The sequence below is a fragment of the Nothobranchius furzeri genome, chromosome 2 (assembly GCF_043380555.1).
Source record: "Nothobranchius furzeri strain GRZ-AD chromosome 2, NfurGRZ-RIMD1, whole genome shotgun sequence".
In the NCBI taxonomy this organism is placed as follows: Eukaryota; Metazoa; Chordata; class Actinopteri; order Cyprinodontiformes; family Nothobranchiidae; genus Nothobranchius; species Nothobranchius furzeri.
Genome location: NC_091742.1, coordinates 100,177,477 through 100,185,484, shown reverse-complemented (window position 1 = coordinate 100,185,484; position 8,008 = coordinate 100,177,477). Strand labels below are relative to the sequence as shown.

Below are 8,008 nucleotides of genomic sequence, written 5' to 3'. Positions count from 1 at the left end.
ATTTTTACCTTATTTTGAAAAGCCACTGCCTTCTTCCTCTCTAGCTGCAGTGCTTCGAGTGCGCTTCTGATGAGAGACAGTAGCCGTGTTCGAGATGAGCCAGTTCTGCGCAGATTGGATCACCGGTGATCGGCGCGCAGTGCATGCCGGTTAGATTTGTGTGTTTTATTTTTTTAAATTTAGACATTTGAATAACAAACATACATGGTAGTGTAGAATATAGAAAGGGTATAAAAAATCCACATCTTGTAATAACAAGTTGAACAAGTTATGTATACAACTACAAGTATACTTAATTTCAGTGGCGGCTGGTGAAAAATATTTTTGGTGGGGCTGTGCTATTTTTTAATTTTTAAACAAACTTGTGCTTTCTGAGCTTTGTGCACAACTTCACTATTTCCTGAATTAAGCACAGCTCTTTTATTTCCTGTCTTACATCATTGGACAAACTGATTAATCCAGGTGTGTCTGACTATTGGCACGCTGCCTTGCGGACCAAGGTTGAAAAATACTGCATTAAATAGCACATAAAATAACATGACCATAAATGGTAAATAGGCAATGCAAGAGGCAAGTAACAAAAACATTTTGTTTAATTTCAACATTTGAGTGAACACCAAAAATTATGAGCAGGTCACTGTTACAGTAATGGTAGTAAACACTACTTAGACAAAATGCCAGAAATTTACACTGTAAAATATTTCTGGAGTGTTGTGCCAAGGTCAACTTTATACAAAGATCGAGTGGATGCATTTGTGTGTGTGTGTGTGTGTGTGTGTGTGTGTGTGTGTGATACCTCATTTGTACAGAAATTTTGCCCTTCTGTCCTTCTGAGTGGCAAAGCTCTCGATTAGCTTTTTATTGAAGTCAGGAATGTTTGTGACAAGCTTTTTTTCCATGGAGAGCATGGCAAGAGCATTCAGCCCATCCTGTGTCATGGTGTTCCTCAAGGAAAGTCTTAATCCTCTTTAAAGTAGAAAAGCACCTTTCTGATTCGGCTGTGGTCATGGGTGTGGTGACAAGAATCTTCTTTTGCATGGCTCAGGATGGTGTGAAAAACCTGTCATATGATAAATAAAAACAACAGATAAGTACATAGGAAACACTTTTATAGGAAATAATGTCATCAGTATCCTCTTACAAATGTCATATTTCCCAGTTTTTGGGACAATAAAACATTTCTGATTCTCAATCAGATGTTTTTACATTTGAGGTAAAAACATCTAATTGAGAATCAGAAATGTTTTATTGCCCCAAAAGCTGGGAAATTTGTTTGCTGCAGCAGAAGTGTAACAAGTAAAATGGAATCAGATATATGTATGTACAAATTTACATGAAATACACATTTACATGATTAAATATGTATAATAAGTATGTGTGTTGAAATTAGTTTTTACAGTTATTGCACATTAAACATGTTATTAAACAAATGTCCCGGTTTGTGGGACAACCAAGGATTTCTGATTCTGATTGTCTTGTTCACAGAAATGTAATGTACAGCTTACCTCTGCACCCAGCTGCTGTTGTTCCCTTGTCGAGCTGCATGGCAACGTTAGCTCTGCTGCCTAGCATGGCTAGCTTCACCGTGTTGTTGTCCATGTGTGCCCGGGATGACTCGTGTTTCTTCACCTTCTCAGAAAAATGTTTCATGTCTGTAACTCCTGACTCATCCATGCCTTATCTGTCCCAGCCATTTTGAATAACAAACACAGAAAGCAAAATAACGCATTAGCGTGATTGCATCCAGCTAGCCAAGCCTTCCTGGTGTACCAATTTCGGGAGAAGCCTAGTGTGTACAGTTTACCTCTCTCCTTCTCCTGCTGGCTTATCTTTACGTCGGGCTGATCTGGTCCAAGCTCTTTGACATTAAGTTTTTCCACCATAGTTCTCCTCTCGAACGGATACTGGAGAAGAGACCGAACTGAATTCAGTGGCTGCTGAGATCCGGTATCCATGCTGGTTGTAGTCACCGGCGGCGTCCATGTTACATCTGTGTCACGACCAAAAACGACTCTGCCGAGTTCTACCGAACACCAACGAATCCTTTGGCGGTAGCTCCATCGCCCATCATGCTTCTGAAACGTTCTGAAACGTCGACGCTGATTGGATACATTCCCATTCCTACCCTTTGATATTCTTGTCAGCAACTGGACGGCTGGTCTCGTCTTGTTTGGGCGATTGAAAAACAGCACACAGCCTCCACCGCTCGGCAGAGACCGGCAGAGACCGATATAGAGATCTATATATATATATATATGATTAATTTTTGTTACAAAACACACAATTAACTTAGAATGTGTGATTATTGTTAATTTTATTTATTTATTTTTTAAAATAAAAATTAAAAACACGTAAAAACTGGGAGGGCGGCGCCCTATCACCCTCTACTGGCCAGCCGCCACTGCTTAATTTGATTTTAAAAGACGCGTTTAAGGAGGTGAAATCTAAAGAGTTTAGACCGCCAGAACACAATTTGTTTATCATTACATTTTTATAACATAATGTATTCTCTTTTTCCAAATGAAGTTAAATAATATTTTATCAATTGTTGTGCATAGTTCTTTCGAAACATCAAGTGCCATAGCTGCATAAATAAGTCGGGAGAGGCCTTCAACTTTGGCTACCAAGGATCTTCCGGTAATGGATAAATCTCTTTGAAGCCAACGACTAAATTTATGTTGTATTGCAGTTATAAGAGGGTCAAAACTTTCAGATAATCTGGCATCTTGGTCTTTTTGAATGATAATACCAAGATATTTAATGAAAATATATATCTCTCATATAAGCTCTTTCATATATTATTATAAGCTCTTTTATATGATTAAATATGTATCTCTCACTTTTGCCCCTTATATATTATCATAAATACATTATTATATGCCTTTTCATGGAATCTTGTTATAATATCAAAGACCTCTCTGTGCCTTTTCTGCTCAAGCTGAACAGCTGCATAAGGGAGTGAAAGCGTTCCTTCCTTCAGTTCCTCAATACAAGAACAACTGTCTTTGTTAGCAAAGGATGTTGCAGGATGTGTCCTGATCATCTCAAGGTTGCATGTCCTTGGGATGAATTGGTCTTTCATTAACAAGGCTATTAGCTGACGTGCGTCTGCAGGTGCAGATGATGGCAGAATTACGTGTGTGTATGGCAAACTACGTATGTAACATTCCTGTAATCTTCAATAAAAATCAGCCGTTTTCAGCAGAACGGCGAGAGTCTGTCCGAAGCATCTGGCAAGAGCAGGTCGCGGGACTTGCTGCAGAGACTCTCCCCCTCATGAGCGGTGAAACAGTGAATGGACTTCTGATCATTTGTCTCCTCGTTCTGTCAACTTAAAAGGTGTTTAACTCCATCTACTCCGTACCCGTGCTTGGTCTAACGGAAGAGAGACCAACAAATTTGGCGTCACGAACAGGATTTTTTCTTTTTGAAGAAAAAGGAGTTTTTGGAGGACAATTTGACCAACCGACCCAGTGAACGATCTTGGCACAGAACACCGCGGTGGAAAACAAGGTGAGCAGAGCCTATTATCTAAAATCTGCTCATTGGATTTATCCAAAGCCTTTGTGTCCAGAATCATAGTAGCTGAGGTCCTAAAATAATAGTTGGAGAAGAAAGTGGAGACAAGTGCAGAAAGAATAAGAGATTTTTTGTAATGGTTTAATGGTGAAATGAAATGAGGATTTTTCTAATGGTTTAATGAGTAAATGAGAAAAGGAAATAGTACAGATGAAGGGATGGTGACCCAGGGCTAATAGAGTAGCCCTAAAGTTCCATTTCCAGGTCGTGGCTGACCACACTATTTGCTGACGAGCGGATAGAATATATAACGAGGTTATATAATGCTTGGCTGGATCCATAGGTGTGGGAACCCTAAAAGTCCACAGGTCAAGGACCTGGTTTTTTGTGTTAAGGGAAGGGGAGGCTAAAAGAGAGCTCCCTGGATTTTAAGGTCAAGGACCTGGTTTTTTTTGTGTTAAGGGAAGGGGAGGCTAAAAGAGAGCTCCCTGGATTTTAAGGTCAAGGACCTGGTTTTTTGTGTTAAGGGAAGGGGAGGCTAAAAGAGAGCTCCCTGGATTTTTAAGGTCAAGGACCTTTTGCATGAGATGAGAAAAATGTTCTGAGGTAACTGTTTTTGCATAAGATGATAAATGTTTTGACTGCTTCTGTGTGAAGAGAGCAGTGCTTTTGGCTATTTCTGCGTGCTTTTGGCTGTTTTTGCATAAAATGAGCAATGTTTAAATATGACAAGCAGCCCAGTTGAAGCCACGAGAAATAAGGTTTTATTGAGAAAGTCAGCGGAAGAGGCGATGAAGAAAAAAGGGGTAGATGTTAACAGTAGAGGTAACTGGAGAAAGATTTGGGAAGTGAAGGCTGCAGAATCGAGAGAAAAAAGGCACAGCTGTAGACAAGCTTCACTGTGTGTGTAAGCTGAGTTCAGCCTGTGTGTGTGAGGCGCAGCAAGAGGCTGCTTACGGCTCTGGATTGAAAGTGCAGCACTAGGAGAGTGCAGAATGCAGAGCAGAGTTTTGGGAGCTCCGTGTGTGTGTGTGTGTGAAGGCCTGATGCGGTACCAGAAAATAAATAAATAAGATAAATAAGAGCTTTAAAAAGTTGCAACTCGTATATGTAAATTACACTGCAGTGCTAAAATTAATGTTTGGAGCTACGCAAAATTCAAATTCTGCAACCCTGTTCTGATCAGTCTTTGAACAGAACACCATAAGTTAATAAATAAAAGGTTTTTAAAGTAACATATGCATATGTATGTGTGTATGTATGTATATGTGTATATATATATATACATATGTAGTGTAGAAGCGTGATAATCATTTGTGTGTGGGGCAGCATGTGAGTGACCCCGATCTGGGGGTTAAGTGACCTGGAGATGAAAAAAGGGAAAAAACCACCAAGAAACGCAAGTAAGGATGTAAATGACAGCTTTATTTTAGAAATATAGTCATATAGCTGCTAAACAGTAAAATCAAAACAGATCTGCAGAAAATAAATATATAAACTATTCCTCAGAGCGCTCTCAAAAAAAATTGCAATTGGATTTGCTCTAATGTTACATAAGGCCTGCTTAAAAGCATAGTAAGCATTAAATTCTGAAAATAACCAGTGCAGTGTTAAATAAATTCTGTGCTTAAAATATTATATATATAGAGAGAGAGAATAAATAAGTGACGAACTGACTTACCTTAAAAAAATAATAATAATAATAAAAAGAGACTGTGACAAACAAAGAATGTCTCTGTGCCTTGTGAATGAGTGAATGTGTGTCTTCTTGCATGAGCTGCTTTCGCTGGATCTTCTGAATGACTCAGTTTTTAATAGAGGGAGCAGCTGCTTGAGAAACAGGGTGCGGTCCATGTTTTTACTAGACGGTTATTTAGTTCGAGAGACTGTGGAAACAATAGAAAAAGAATTTATCGTTAGTGTGAGGACAAGAAAATCCTTTAAAATCCAAAAGTTGTATGGTTGTGGTTATAAAGGAAGTATTTTGTCTGATTATGGGCCGTGGAGTCAGCTGGACTCCCTCGCTCTCACAGTTTTCCTGTGTAACATGCAGTTTTAAGCAATTTGTGACTTTAGAAAGGATATTTTTCGGTGTTTTGGACGTACCTTAAGGCTTCTGGTTAGGGTATTCAGGAGATCCTTCCTCTCGGACAGATCTAGTGAGAATGACTGGAGTTTCAGCCTGGGGACCTGACTCCACCCACTTTTACACACAGGAGTCCCGCAGTCTAAAAATAGCACAGGGTACTGCGAAAAGCAGCTCTGAACCTCTCAGGATCATCTTTATGAAAACCATAAAATTAACAAATAATCAGTAAGGAAATAAAATATTTGTTAAATCTTGCTATAAAACAAAATCCAATAATTGTCTTGCCTCAACTTTAAGAACCATTAACGTTAATGGCTGGATTTTGAGATGCTGAATAATGAAAAAACAGATAAACTAAGTATTATTTCCTGTAACCTGGCTAGAAACTGTACTAGGCTGTTTTGAGTTAAAAACTGGTAGTTATTTTCCCAAAATAAAATAGATAAACAAAAAATGAAAGGAGGGATCTTGCATTTGGGATAGATTGTGCCTAAAGTTTAAAACCTGTGTAGAACCGACTTGACGATTCAGAAAAATTGTGCATAGGAAGTAGTCTAGATTTACCTTTGAGTCAATAAAGTCGACTAAATATTAGAAACCATCGTTGATTTTGATTTGTAAAAGAGAAAGTTCTGTCATTTTAACTCAATCAACATATTTAAGGAAAACGTTTGCTGTGCATTGTGGCAGGCATGAACTTTACTGGGTGGGCCTGTCACAACCAGCTGCAAAGAATGTTTGGCTCTGACTTCTATACAAAGAGAACCTGGAAGCCCTCACCAAAGAGAACCTGGAAGCCCTCACCAAAAGCTGTGACTCATAACATAAAGACGGGGAGCACTACAAGATGGACAAAGAGGCAGAAACTTATTTGCCCTGCTGCTGATGAAACAAAGTACAAAAGGGGGAGCATGTGTGCTAACATGTGAACTTTAATCAATGACGGTGGTCATCCTGGACTTACAAAGAGAGGCTCAAAAGAGACTGTTTCCTATGGTTACACCCAGTAAAAGAGTGCTTGCTGCAGTCAGGTAATGAACAAGGCTTTTTGGCAACAACCAGTTGAATTGATGAAATGTCAGAACTGTGGAAAATTTACTAAACTACTGTAGAACATAGTTAACTGAGAAAGTTAGCCTAAAAAAAGATAATAATAATATCAATAAATGAATAAATAATAGGATTAGTAACCTGGATTTCAGCCCAACTCATCATTGGACGTCAATATAATCTTTATTGTCTTAGGATTCTCAGCTGCAGCGGACATGCAGTAAAGCCTTATTTTCTTTTCAAAAAGTCATTCATCGGCGTCATCACTTATCTTCATTAGTTAAGGAAACGGTGTCTATTTATAAGTCTAGGAGAACGCTTTAGGCTTCAACAGTTCTCTCCTTCGAGCAAACATGCGCAAATTTCCGGATAGTTTATAGTAACGTTCCATCCCATTCCATTCATTGCATAAAAATAAACATTAAATGAATAATTTGGCATCCAGCTGACTAAATGATTCATGGAACATCTCATCCGAGACAACAGTGTTGTTTCAGCTCCGTTGAGTTTCCCAACAGATCTAGCCAAACCTAGCTGATCCTATATTTTTCTATCAGCTGTAAGTTCTAACGTAGAAAATAATGTCACAAAAATATTGAATAATTGTACCCCTCATTCGATAAAAATTATGTTCACATTTTTATCTTGTGAAATCTTTAACATAATATTTTTAAATGGCCTTTTTGACGACAATTGGCTAAAAAGTCTTTAAGATTATCATCACAGGATGGCATGATAAATAAGTAAATAACATAAATAAATAAATAGACAAAAATAAGAGAGAAAAAGCAAAATTAATTAAATGAAACGTAATAGTGATAAAACGTTAAATTGATCTAAAATCTGTCATTCAGCGCCACTGGAAAAAGGAAGAGGATAGGGGAGTATTTCTTAGCACAAATCGCGTTATTGATTTAGCAATGCAGCTTAATTTCAGATGCTTTAAGGATGATATTAACTTGTGTTATAGATGGAGGAGTAGCACAGAAACACTTCTAGATGAGGAGATAAGGAAAAAAAAAAACTGCTGATTACCAATACTATGCACAAACAAACCTGTAACTGCAGTTTCGTTATTTATGAATTAACCTTAAGTAGTGAATTAATTCTTAGGATTTCTTGTGCGAGTAGTGTTCCTAAAAAAGAAAGAAAGAAAGAAAGAAAGAAGGTAAGAAAGACAGGTAGTTTAGGTAAGGGACAACCTGAAACTATTTGGTTGAATTGATAGTAAAAGTGGTTGTCCTAATTTTTAATTGGAGAGATCACACCGCAACATGAGTTTAGAACGGCAGTTATGGGAAGTTTTGTTGGATTAATTTGATTACACGCTTTAGGTCTTATTTTTTTCTT

General features: G+C 38.0%; 1 long non-coding RNA gene across 1 annotated transcript; it reads right to left on the bottom strand.

Annotated features, from left to right (window-relative positions):
* Window positions 1-465: 465 nt before the first annotated feature.
* On the bottom strand, window positions 466-2,173 carry LOC139066259 (uncharacterized). The gene is made up of 3 exons (XR_011519189.1): window positions 1,805-2,173; window positions 1,506-1,681; window positions 466-1,060 (listed from the first exon to the last, which is right to left on the bottom strand). It is a non-coding gene; the product is annotated as an uncharacterized lncRNA (long non-coding RNA).
* Window positions 2,174-8,008: the final 5,835 nt, after the last annotated feature.